The following is a 13,152-nucleotide window of genomic DNA, read 5'->3' on the forward strand; positions in this document are numbered from 1 at the left end:
TCTACACCAAAATATCCATACTTCTGAATAGTGAATATCCTAGTTTATTTAAACCGTCTTCTATTTTTCCATTTATATTTTCAAATATTTCCACAGCAAACATTCGCAATAAAAATGCTAAAATTTGTTATAATAATACAGTGAGCCTCTCGAATTTCTTTTTTGGTTCAGAAAGAAATACAGAACAGCGTTTTCCTTTCCAAACTGCCACCAGCTGGGAAAATCATCATGTAAGTTGTTTCACACAACATGCTTCATCTGAGAAGGAAGCAAATCTTGAGAAGGACCTTATGTTCATGGTCAGTGATGTTCACTCAGGGATCCTTTTCATCGTTTTCCCCACCTGAGCCAAGCACGTCCACCTTCTGCTTGAGCAAAACTCTTTCTTGGAAAGAAGCACATTGGTATATTGAAAAGATGACAGCGGTACTTGGAATGAAACTTGAATGAATTTTCAGAGAAAATGTAGTTATTACTCGGTATCTAGGAAAATGTAGTTATTATTCGGTATCTAGTGGCTTTTTTTTTTTCAGACAGAGTCTCGGTCTGTCGCCCAGACTGGACTGCAGTGGCGCCATCTCAGCTCACTGCAACCTCCACCTCCCAGGTTCAAGCAATTCTCTGCCTCAGCCTCTCGAGTAGCTGGGAGGTGCCCACCACCACGCCCGGCGAATTTTTTCTTTTTTTAGTAGAGACGGGGTTTCACCATGTTGGTCAGGCTGGTCTTGAACTCCTGACCTCAGGTGATCTGCCTGCCTCGGCCTCCCAAAGTGCTGGGATTACAGGCACGAGCTACGGCGCCCCACCTGAACATCGTATTTTAAGAAAGCCATTGACAAATTAGAACATGTTCACAGAAGAGTTGTTAAGACAATGACAAAGACTTGAAGTCATGCTACTTGGAGCAATAAAGAAAGCTGTCATCTTAAACACTGCTGTGACCAGTTTAATGGTTCTTCTCATATCACCATGCTAGTTCACTAACAATCCCAAAACAGTGAATTAACACAACCTCATTCATATTACACATCTGTCAGGGATTGATGGGTTGATGGGGGTTTTGCTCTACACAGTCATTCAGATACCTAGACTGATGGAGGCTCTGCCATCTAATACCTGCATCATCTGGAACATTCAGCCTTGTTAGTCACGTGGCAAGGTCAGAGACAATGGGAAAGTTGCACACAAGCTCCAGAATGCTCCTGCCTCACAGTAACATGACCCCACGGACCTGTAAAAAACTGGAAAATATGGGCAAGCATGTAACACCTTATTAATCTTGTATTTAATCTTTATTTTTATTTTTATTTTTATTTTTGAGACAGAGTTTCGCTCTGTCGCCCAGGCTAGAGTGCAGTGGTGCAATCTCTGCTCACTGCAAGCTCCACCTCCCAGGTTCACATGATTCTCCTGCCTCAGCCTCCCGAGTAGCTGGGACTACAGACGGCCGCCACCGCACCCATCTAATTTTTTTATATTTTTAGTAGAGACGGGGTTTCACTGTGTTAGCCAGGATGGTCTCGATCTCCTGACCTCGTGATCTGCCCGCCTCGGCCTTCCAAAGTACTGGGATTACAGGCGTGAGCCACCGCACCTGGCCTATTTAATAATTTTTAAATGGCCCAATGCTTAGCTTTCTCCTCAACCTTAAGAATAGTAGCTGGGAAATCATGGATTTGCTTTATCCTCAACCTTAAGAATAGTAGCTGGGAAATCATGGATTTGGTCTGCTATTATATTTTCTCTAATACGTGTTAAAATAAATGACTTTTAGAATTACAGAATTTCATCCACATGCCACCTAAAATCATTCTACCTGCTACACAGTCTGTCACTTTTAGAGGAGAAACTAGCTTGCTGAATGTAATCCGTTGCAGTAGAGGAAGAACGAAATGACGTTACATGGGAAGGACAGCTCAAAGAGACTGTGAAATGCTGTGGGGTTCCTAAGTGGAAATTTGGGATCAAATTTGAGAAAAACAAAATGACAATTATGTCCCCAGAGTAAGACGATCATTCTGTTCTTTGTTTTGATTGTTTTGAGATGGAATCTCCTTCTGTTACCCAGGCTGGAGTGCCATGGCACGATCTCGGCTCACTGCAACCTCTGCCTCCCAGACTCAAGCAATTCTCCTGCCTCAGCATCCTGAGTAGCTGGGAGTACAGGCACCTGCCACCATGTCCAGCTAATTTTTTTGTATTTTTAGCAGAGACAGGGTTTCACCATGTTGACCAGGTTGGTCTCGAGCTTCTGACCTCAGGTGATTCGCCTGCCGAGGCCTCCCAAAGTGCTGGAATTGTAGGCGTGAGCCACCACGCCCTGCCAGGATAATCATTCTAACTTGGAAATATTAAAGAAGACGGAAATGCATAAGAATTCGGCTACAGAAGGTTAATAATACTATTAAATAAATGGAACATCAAAGTGAGTTTGAAAATTTGGGTTTTAAATTTCCAGTTTAAAAAAATTTTGTTTTAATTTTTATTGAGACTGGGTTTCACTCTGTTGCCCAACCTGGAATACAGTGGTGCTATCACTGTATTCCAATGGCTCACTGCAGCCTTGATCTCCTGGACTCAAGTGATCCTCCTGCCTCAGCCTCCTGAGTAGTTGGGACTACAGGTGGATACCACCAGGCCCAGCTAACACATTTATCTTTTTCAGAGATTTGAATTAGCCATTTAACCAGGCTGAGTAGTTGAGTACGGAAAGCTGCTTCACTCAAAAATCACTTTGCTTTGATGATAGCAATCAGTGATATTTGTTATCAGATGTTGCACAAAATTCTTTTCCCACATTATCTCATTTGATCTTCACAACAATGCTATATATTAGACTCGATTATATATAGCTGTATAGATGAAAAATCTGGGGCCTATTTATAGTGAAATACTTGCACAAGGTCACAGAGCTGAGGCTGAATCCCAGGTCTTTAACTAAAATCCAACCCTTCAAAGGAACTCGAATTTCCCACCTGGTTTTAGGGGCTTTCGTTATAATCTTTCCATCATTTTCTTGTCTCTTACTATCCTTTTGGATCTAAGCAAGGTGTAAACAGCAATCGTTGAAAATTTACAGAGTCAGTTCTAAGTTATCACTAACTAAGGACCTTAGTCAGATTGAAGTGGGTGGCTGGGATGGAAAGAAATGTTCTATTTAACTTAAGACTGTTACATAGATTTTCTGAGTGGTTACTCTGTCTTGTTTCATTTTCTTACTTTTATATTTTCTTTCTTTCTCTCTTTTAAACATTTTTCCAGTCTAAAAGCCAGAATCAACAGGATCAAAAATCAAACAAAAACTCTGAGCTTCCCTAAGGACACACATAGGGGATTTGAGAATGTCAGCTGTACAAATATGACACCATCTTTAGACAAACTGTCTGGAAGGATGAGTTGGGGGGGGTGGATCCAGCCCCCGTGTGTTACATGCAGATGTCATGTGGCCATGCCTGTAGCCAGCTTTATTATCTGACAGATACGGAGCACAAATATTGACTTTTGCTATTTTTACTGTAACTGCAGCCATAAACATTGATTACTTCAGGAGAGTGCAGACGGGAAGGAGGCAGCAGTGTCTCCATGGCCCAAGAGAGCTTTTGTCTTTGCCTCAGGGCAGCCCAAAAAAGAGTAGGACTATGCATACGATCCTTACGGAATGATTAAATACAGAAATAGTAAAATGGTGATGATGTGAAAGATCCCGCAGGTTTGAGGGACTTAAAAATATCCCTATGGGTTCTGTACTGTCATCTGTGTTGATTTAGCCCAAGCAAATTCCGAATGCAGGAAAGAGGGGAACTCAAGAGCATTTAAAAGCCTCCCTCCTTCCATGGCGCATGCCTCTCCTCTGGGCAGACTTCCTCCCTTCTGATGGCAACACACAGTAATTGATAATTACATTTTCCAATTTCTTCCCCTCTACACCCCAGAATGATTTGCTTGGCAAGAGAAATAATCCATCGAACAATGCATATTGCGTTGTCGGTCCTTCGTAGGAAATGAAGGGATGCCTCTTTTGGTGACAATCTGTTTATTTTGCAGATGCAAAAAAAAAAAAGCAAGGGATATTTTCTGATCTAGTGTTTTTGTTGTTGTTGTTGTTTGTTTGTTTGTTTGTTTTGGATTCAGAGCCTAAAATTTATGTCTCCAGTGTGGAGTCACCCAGATTTCCTTTTGGATTAGGTCTAATGTGTTCTGCGTGAGCGTCTGGAGTTAGAAAGATGATAGTGAACATTATGGACACTAACAGCATGATGGTGGGACAGACAGCCAGAAACTTGAAAGTGGGTCTAGAGGATGACTGGTTTCCATCTGCAAGAAAAGTTCTGTTGCCCCCTAGTATTCCCTTCAACTGAACTCAGCATCTCAGCCAGGCACGCAAAGGCTTCAATCAGTTTAAAGCGGAAGAGTCTCCATTTCAAAGTGCATCTCATGCCAGCGCCCAACTCTGGCCGAAATCAGCCCAAAGCAAACAGACTTGAACTTTCTCTAGAGATTCAGGGAGTAGGAATGAAACCAACCTAGACACCTTTTGGGGTCAAAAATCATTCAGCTAGATCCAGAAGAACAAAGCAACGAATGGTTCCTCGTGGCCTGGAGGGGAAAGAGGGCCGTGTGTTAAAGATGGAAGTATGTATTGTAGGTTTTTGTCGTTGTTGTTGTTTTTTAGACGGAGTATCACTCTGTCGCCCAGGCTGGAGTGCAGTGGCATGACCTCGGTTCCCTGAAACCTCTGCCTCCCGGGTTTAAGCAGTTCTCTGCCTCAACCTCCTGATTAGCCAGGATTACAGGCACCCACCACCACGCCCGGCTAATTTTTGTATTTTCAGTAGAGATGGGGTTTCACCATCTTGGTCAGGCTGCTCTTGAACTCCTGACCTCGAGATTCACCCACTTTAGACTCCCAAAGTGTTGGGATTACAGGCGTGAGCCACCTCACCCGGACTATTATAGGTGTTTTAATGAGACGTGAAATCTTTTTTCTTTTGGAGTCTGGCTGTCAGGTGGCTTAAGACATTGAGCACATTTGCAGGACTGGCTCTACCACCAAACCTGCTGGTATCTGACTTTAGAAGAGTCATTCATTCATTGATTAAATACGCTTGACCGAGGAGTTTCCACCCATACGTGGGGTAGAGCATAGGAACATATCACATAGAGGAAAGGGCATCTCCAGGTTCAAACACATACACTTTGTGTAATTTCGTAAAGATGTCTTGTTTTTATTTTGAGCCTTGTTTTCATTATCTACAAAAGAGAAACACGACATGGTTGTTGCTAGGCTGAAACGAAATAATATTTGTACAGTGTTTAGCATATACGGTAACCAAAATACCTAAGTCCCCACTCACGGCTATAATTGCATAGCAACTTCCTCATTTTCTCTTCACCAATATCTGAACTCTTTTACTTTGGATAACTGTTATTAGATAACAACGAAACAATTTCTGTGTTCAAAAGTGTATTTGATTTAAGTGTGTATTTTGGTTATCGAAAATGTTGGGCTATTTTGTAAGTTTGTGGACTGATATTGACATTAATTATTAGGCCAATTGGTTATGGCAAGAGTAAAGAAAGTTTACTCCTACTCTTCATTTTCATTCATCATCCCCTGTAAGAAATATTAATCAACAAAATACAGAACGGTATCTATCAAGTAGTTTGTAGCATAGTTTGGGCCTAAGCTTAAATTTAAGGCAATCCAGTGGGGCCATTTACAACGTCTTAGAAAATTGGCTGATATGTCCTATTTGCAAAGAAGACTGAAGTACCCCGTTTGTTTAAAATTAACATAAAATGTTATCCTGCCTGTCTACAAAGGTAGAGCATGTACATGCAAAGCATGTACCTTGTAGATCTCCTTCTTTGAGCTTTTGTAAGGTAAGTAGAAAGATGCTATATTTTAGAGTTACTCTCCAGCACTGGTTGCATAATTCACCATGATAGGAAGGCTGTTTTCCAGTTCTCAGCCTGTAAGGCTTGCTGTAATTTCACACTTGGTAATATGAGCTTGTTTTCTGGATCATCAGTGTTGGGGGAAAAAAAAATTCTGTTAATGGATGGCAGTCTCTAGAATTTTCCATTGAGATTGAATAATACAATTCATTATCCTAGTTACACATCTTAGGTCTCTACTTGGAATCACGAAGTTCTTGAAACCAAAATACCTAAGTCCTCACTTACTGTTATAATTACATAGCAACTTCCTCATTTCCTTTAGCAAGATCCACTGAACTCTCTTACTTTTGATAATTGTTATTAGATAACAATGAAACAATTTTTTTTGTGTGTTCAAAAGTGTATTTTATTTAAATATTCATTTTGACTATCAAACATACCAAAAATGTTAGGCTATTTTTGTAAGTTCGTGCACTGATGTAGACAGTAATCATTAGGTCCATTGGTGGTAGTAACCAGTTTCTTCCAATAGTGAGTCCTGCCCTTGACCAAATTAGCAATATAATGTGTTATCCTCTAATAAGATGGGCAGATGGAAGGAGTAAGGACAAGGTCAAGATATATGATAAACTTACTTAAGCTCAACCAGTTAGAATCCAGGGCAATGGACTAGTTCTAGCAGGGGCAAATTGGTGAAGACAATTATACATGCTGGGTGGACAAATAGTTCACTAAATTTCTAGACCTAAGCTTATGCTCAACTTCATACAGTAGGAAGCTATTTATAGACCTTTCCCAGTGGGGAAGGAGGTACTGTTTGTATCATTTCAGGGTTTCAGACAAATATGACCATAAAGTGGCTTGACTTGGATAGAAGTGGCCTTACAAGGATACAGGACTATTAAAATAATACGAGAATGAACACTGCATTTGAAATCAAAATATCTGTCTTTATTTCAAGTTCCACCAGGTGACCAACTTAAAGCTCTGTAAGCTTTGGTTTACTCATCCATAAAATGTGGATAGCCATTTATGCTGCATAATATTCAGAGGATTAAGTAAAATTATGTATAAGAAATAAAAATAATGCCGGGCATGGTGGCTCACACCTGTAATCCCAGCACTTTGGGAGGCCGAGTCGGGTGGATCACGAGATCAAGAGATTGAGACCATCCTGGTCAACATGGTGAAACCCCGTCTCTACTAAAAATAGAAAAATTAGCAGGGTGTGGTGGCACACACCTGTAGTCCCAGCTACTCAGGAGGCTGAGGCAGGATAATTGCTTGAACCCGGGAGGTGGAGGTTGCAATGAGCCGAGATTGCGCCACTATACTCCAGCCTGGCAACAAAGCGAGACTCCATCTCAAAAAAAAAAAAAAAAGAAAAAGAAAGAAAGAAAGAAAAATACAATGGACATATATGGTCTGTTTCTCTCCTCTATCCTTCACCACCTTCATGAAACATTCAAAAACCTTTGGTGACTTTCTGCTAAAGATAGTTAAAGCCAAAGATGTTAGCTTGCCATTCAGGATCTTAACTTGCCAACTATTATTTCCCACTATTTTTCCCCATACAAATATTTAGCAGACAACAACAACTCAATGTTTCCCTCGATGAGTCAGTTGTATTTGAGAGGTCTCATGAGGGAATCTGCTTGTCCAATTACACAGGACATCACTTCTCACTTTACACCTGGGAAGGAGAGAATCCTTGACTTTCAGATGTGGACAGTCTATGTGATCAGAATCCTGGCCCAATGCCTGCCCGTGGATCATGCTAAACAAGTTCTGGAGAGTTTGATATGTGAGCCTGAAGGCCAGTTCTTTAACTGTCAAATTTTTATATTATCCTACATCAGTATCCTTATGGAAGTTCACACTATAATAGGTTAGTTAGATGACTATGAAATCAGAGTGACCGGGTGCAGTGGCTCATGGCTGGGTACGGTGGCTCACGCCTGTAATCCCAGCACTTTGGTAGGCTGAGGGCAGATCACAAGGTCAAGAGTTTGAGACCAGCCTGACCAACACGGTGAAACCCTGTCTCTACTAAAAATACAAACATTAGCCAGGTGTGATGACACGCGCCTGTAATCCCAGCTACTTGGGAGGCTGAGGCAGGAGAATCCCTTGAACTTGGGAGGCAGAGGTTGCAGTGAGCCGAGATCATGCCACTGCACTCTAGCCTGGGCAATGGAGCAAGACTCCATCTCAAAAAAAAAAAAAAAAAAAAAAAAAAAAAAAAAAAGAAAAGAAAAGAAAAGAAAAGAAATCAGCGCCAAAAAAAAAAAAAAATCATTTGATGATATTACCAATGAGTGTGATCCTACTTCAATTATGTGTCATCATCAAGGAGGTCCAGACCTCAGTGGAAAATGGATTTGTGGGTGCCCCTGAGAGGCTCAGACTCTGTTGACAGAGCTCAAGGGGGCGCAGTTGTCACCGGGTGACATGAGTTGGTGGAACCTGGAACTGCTCTCACGCAGACAGAGTCTGGTAGACGGGAGACACACAAGAAATTAAATGTGTGTGTGTGCTTGCAGGGGCCTGTCTTAACCAATCCCCCAGGGGGCTCCTACTGGAGAGAAAAAAACAATGTAGTATTTAGCCATGGGCAAGTGTAGAAACGGAGGCTAGGAGAAATCCCTGCACACCTTTTTTTGGTCAGCTCATGAGTCATTCTCCCCCCAATACACAAAAACTCCACCTAAAACACATTAGATCACATTGCTTTTCTTAGTAGCATGTCATAGATTTTCTTCTCCACTTGTCCACGTTCTGTCAAAGATGAGGAATGATCTTGCAGAGCTCTTGGAGCTGAGAGCAGAGTGGAGCCAACCTGATCCCATAAGCTGACCTGGAAGCCTCCTGGGAAATTCTTCTTGAAACATCCCAGCCCCATTTCAGGGCCTCTCTGCTTTATCTGCAGATAACAATCTCAGCTCCTTACAGCTTGCCCATCACCTCATCTGTAGTGTTTGCCACTCTTAGTTTGTGTCAAACTCTAAGGAGTTGGGGGAAAAAAAAAACCATTTTGGGGCAGATAGTTCAAGGAAAAGTCAACATTGAGAAGTGACTTGGTTTTTCTCCTCTTACCCACACTACAGACCAGACTAAACTCAAAATAATACTATGAACGCAAAGAAAATCAAACCATCCTGACTCCTTTGCTATGTTTGAATAATCATGAGGACTCTTGTAGGAGTTTTCCACTAATTCATAAGGAAGCCCGCTCTAGCTTTTCTGAATGAGTTTATCAGTCCCTATTTTATTGTAAGGTCTATTGTGTTTTCTCAGCTATTCTAAAATGCAGCTGCATTATCACTGTATATGGAGTATAAATGTTTAGTCACCTCTGAGTTATTGACTGGAATGCTCCTCGGGGACATGTCACTGCTAGGTGAGGTGGGGGTGGCTGAGTGGAGTGGCAGCCATCTGGTTATGTTGAACACGCCGGGACTGGGAGGAAGCACTACAAGAGAGAGTGTAGCTTAAAAAGGTGTATTTAATGCTACAAATGTTTATTTGTTTTCATTTGTAATATTTGTTTAGAAATTTCAAATAACACTAAAGAAGAACTCAATGTTTTAGATTTCCAATAGAGGGCATAGATTTAAAAGGCTGGAAGATACCACTTAACAAGCTAATCCCAGAGCAAATACAGAAACAATTCTTAACTATAATAAATGCTTTACCAGTGAATAGCTTTATCACTGAGTATGACGATAACAAAATACAGAACGTGAAATTTTAAACAGGAAAATCTCGTGGATATGTTCAAGGTTTTTTCAAGGTTTTTTTTTTTTTTTTTTTTTTTTTTTTTGACACAGAGTCACTCTGTTGCTCAGGCTGGAGTGCAGTGGCACGATCTCGGCTCACTGCAAACTCTGCCTCCCAGGTTCAAGTGATTCTCATGCCTCAGCCTCCCGAGTAGCTGGGATTACAGGTGTGCACCACCACATCCAGCTCTTTTTGTATTTTTAGTAGAGACGGGGTTTCACCATGTTGGCCCAGCTGGTCACGAACTCCTGACCTTAAGTGATCCACCCGCCTCAGCCTCCCAAAGTGCTGGGATTACAGGCCTGAGCCACCATGCCTGGCTTTCAAGTTTTTTTTTTACATTTCTGTAATGCTTTGCTCTCAAAGTTCAGCACTCTGAGGGAACAATGTAACCTGGTAAAAAAAAGACATGGGAATCATTCTGCAAGAAGCGATCTGCAACTTGCTTTGCAAATAATATGAACAGAATAATGCTATTTTTTAAAATCAATATCGCATGAAGGAATACTCTGTATCTCTGCAGATACACACATGAAAGAGTCAGGAAGTGAATCTTCCATGCTAATAACAATGTAGTTCCTCTTGCAGAGACAGGACAGTCCAGAGAAACTTTATTTTTAGACTATTGGACTATTTGTTTAATATGATACTGTTAACACGTATTTATATATTATTTGTAGACACTAAATACTGATAAAATTATTTTTAAAATGCAATAATAATAATCAAATGACCTCATGACATTGCTAAGCCTGCCAGGTTGGGCAATTTGAGGAATTTCCTCCAGGTTTTTGGACCTCAGTTTCCCAATCTGCAGGAGATTAGAGAATTCTTCATGGGGTCTTGTGGGTCTCCCATTGCTCCTCAAAACAATCTCAGCCACAGGGAAGTGGGGAACAGAGAGGTATGGGAAGGTTGATGAGAAAACTGAGTATATGTGTGGGAGGGGACGCCATAATTCAAATCCAAGCAGCTCTGCTCTCCTTTTAGTTTTTTAGAGCATTTCTCTACATTCGATCACGTTTGAACAATAGTGGAGTAAAAAAAAAATCTATTGATAACTCCAACTCTACAAACTTCAAACCAAACAAAAACAGCCTTTAAGAGAATCATCTAAATCGGCAAGTAGCGTGCTCTGAGCTTCAATGTACAGTTTACATAAAAGTCAAAAGGAAGCTCTAGCTTCCATCTCAGTCTCTGTTTTCTGCCCCTGGAGGGAGGCAGCAAAGAAAATGAAGGCACACCTGAGTGTCCAGACCTCATTCACGCTGGTTCTTCTGGCCACAGCAGCGGGCTTGCATGTGGAAGTCTCATTCTGATGTATTGTGATTCTTTGTTTTAAAACTCAAGCTTAGCAATTTATTTTTTAATCAGTTGGAACCCTTTTCATGGCAAATGGTAGAAAGCTCAATAAAATTTACGAAAGAAGAAAAAGGTTGGCATTGTTTCACATGACGGAGAAACTCAAGGCTTTAAGCATTGATCCATCCAGTGCCTCAAGTGACATAATTGTCACTTCATTTCTCAGCTCTGTGTTCTATGTTCCATGCAGTGACAAAGTGGCTGCCTCACAGGTTCAGTTCAACCTAGGAGGGAACATTGCCTTCTAGTCATCTCTGGCCACTCCCATGAAAATCAAGGGACTTACTGATTGCCCAACTTGAGTCATCGGCCATGGAGACCCCAGTCACCAAGAGAGGAAGTTTGTGTTCTGATTAGCCAATGTGGACCAAATGGACTGGGGTTGGGGATGGGGGATACTCAAGGAAAATTTAGGGCACCATTTCTTGAAAAATGTAGAGAAAATAGTGAACCCATGATAATAACGTCCCAGTTGGCCCTGTGATTGTTATTGCAAAGCATTTTGAAGACAGAAGGAAATATGAGTGACCACTTCTGGGCTTCCTTTGTCCTCTGTGAGTCTTAAGAAAAGGAGCAAATGTCATCTCGCTGCAGCTTAAATTTCTTAACAGAGTTTACTTGTTTAAAAGATTTTTTAACACAATACATCCTTTTTTCAAAACATTATTATTTTCAGATTATACAGACATGTATCAGAACTCTCTTAAATGGACTGCCATAGACAGGTTCTACAGAGGGGTGAAGCTGCAAAATAAGTCTAAAGTAGAATAAAAGGAGAAGCAAAAAGAAAATTGAGTGTCTTATTTCATGAAAAATAGTAACTATGCCCAATTCACATAATGAAAACCGCTGAGCATGTTATCCTTAACAAAATAATTTTATTAAGCAAAGTCCTTCTCTATTTAGCACAAGGAAAACATTATTTTAGTCAATTAATAATTCCCAAAGTGTTTTCTTAATATTTTGACAGTAATTTCAAATGGATCTGCATGCATAGAAATGATTATTAAACTAAGGCATAGACACAGGCACACACATACTCACACCCCCATGATTATTATTATTACTCGTTGAAACTACAGCCTGAGGTAACAAGGAAAGTAAAGGTCAGACTTCCAAACAGAAAACACATGTATGGTGAGAGCACCATAAACTGCAGGGAAGACACAAATTTATTCTCATATTTTTCATCAAGTTTTTTTTAGAGTTGTGGACAACAGAGACCTTTCTTATTGATTAAATTTCATAATGTTGAATTTGATCAAATCATAAGACATCAATTAGACTATAATTTTTAAAACATTATGAATGATAATAAAGGACAAATGGAATCATTATCAAAGAACGCCCTAAGTATTAAATTATCCCATCTTTATCTTGTTAAGAAAACTTAGAAATCGTCTGTGGGTGCTGGTGTGTTTTCAATCACAAAGAGTGTTTCCTCTTCTCATAAACTCACGGAAGCCATTTTCCAGCGCTCCAAGCGCAGCATAGCTATAGGTGGGCAACAAATATTCTTCTTTTCCGTGTGCTATCTAGGTATGGCTTCGCAGGGTTACCCTGTTGACCTTTTAAAGAGTCCAGACCAAGGCAGGACCATCCTTAGCTGAAGAGTTCTTGAAGAGTTTCCCTGATGTGGAGCTGTTGTACTCAAATTCCTGCTGGCAGTTTCCTAAGAAACGCTAAAAGTTCCTTAGGAGTCTGAATTAACCTGTTAATAGACAGTGTCTTTCTCCAACTGGGAATTTCTCCACTTTCTTCAAGCCCCATCAGTATTCTAGGGGAGAGATTTTAAGTACAGGACAGACTTACTACTCATTGCAGAACCAGAAGGGGGTGCCACAGGGCAAAGGAATCTTAGGCCATTCAGACTGTTTCTACAGGGATGAGTAATAATCACCACACGGATTACGTAACTTCCGGCCAACCACGGATGAAGCAAGGGCTATGAACATGATATTCTTTAAAGAATATTTGGGTTAAGATGGCTGTCTTTACTTTACCGTTTACGTAGCCAAGAATGAACAGAGAAAAATCTTTACCAAACTTATAAATTGTTGTTATTATTATTATTATTATTTATTTTTATTTTTATTTTTGAGCCGGAGT

General features: G+C 40.6%; 1 long non-coding RNA gene across 3 annotated transcripts; it reads right to left on the reverse strand.

Moving 5' to 3' along the window:
* Nucleotides 1-256: 256 nt before the first annotated feature.
* LOC105473543 (uncharacterized) lies at nucleotides 257-12,888 on the reverse strand. Of its 3 annotated transcripts, none has more exons than XR_011615398.1 (6): nucleotides 12,755-12,888; nucleotides 9,255-9,373; nucleotides 5,852-6,020; nucleotides 5,194-5,250; nucleotides 1,117-1,241; nucleotides 257-385 (listed from the first exon to the last, which is right to left on the reverse strand). It is a non-coding gene; the product is annotated as an uncharacterized lncRNA (long non-coding RNA). The 3 variants fall into 3 exon arrangements; XR_011615399.1 differs by lacking the exon at nucleotides 12,755-12,888 and adding an exon at nucleotides 10,926-11,167; XR_982298.3 differs by lacking the exon at nucleotides 257-385 and adding an exon at nucleotides 4,524-4,596 and having other exon boundaries at nucleotides 1,173-1,241.
* Between the last annotated feature and the right edge of the window lie 264 nt (nucleotides 12,889-13,152).

This window comes from Macaca nemestrina, chromosome 17 (genome assembly GCF_043159975.1).
Source record: "Macaca nemestrina isolate mMacNem1 chromosome 17, mMacNem.hap1, whole genome shotgun sequence".
NCBI lineage: Eukaryota > Metazoa > Chordata > Mammalia > Primates > Cercopithecidae > Macaca > Macaca nemestrina.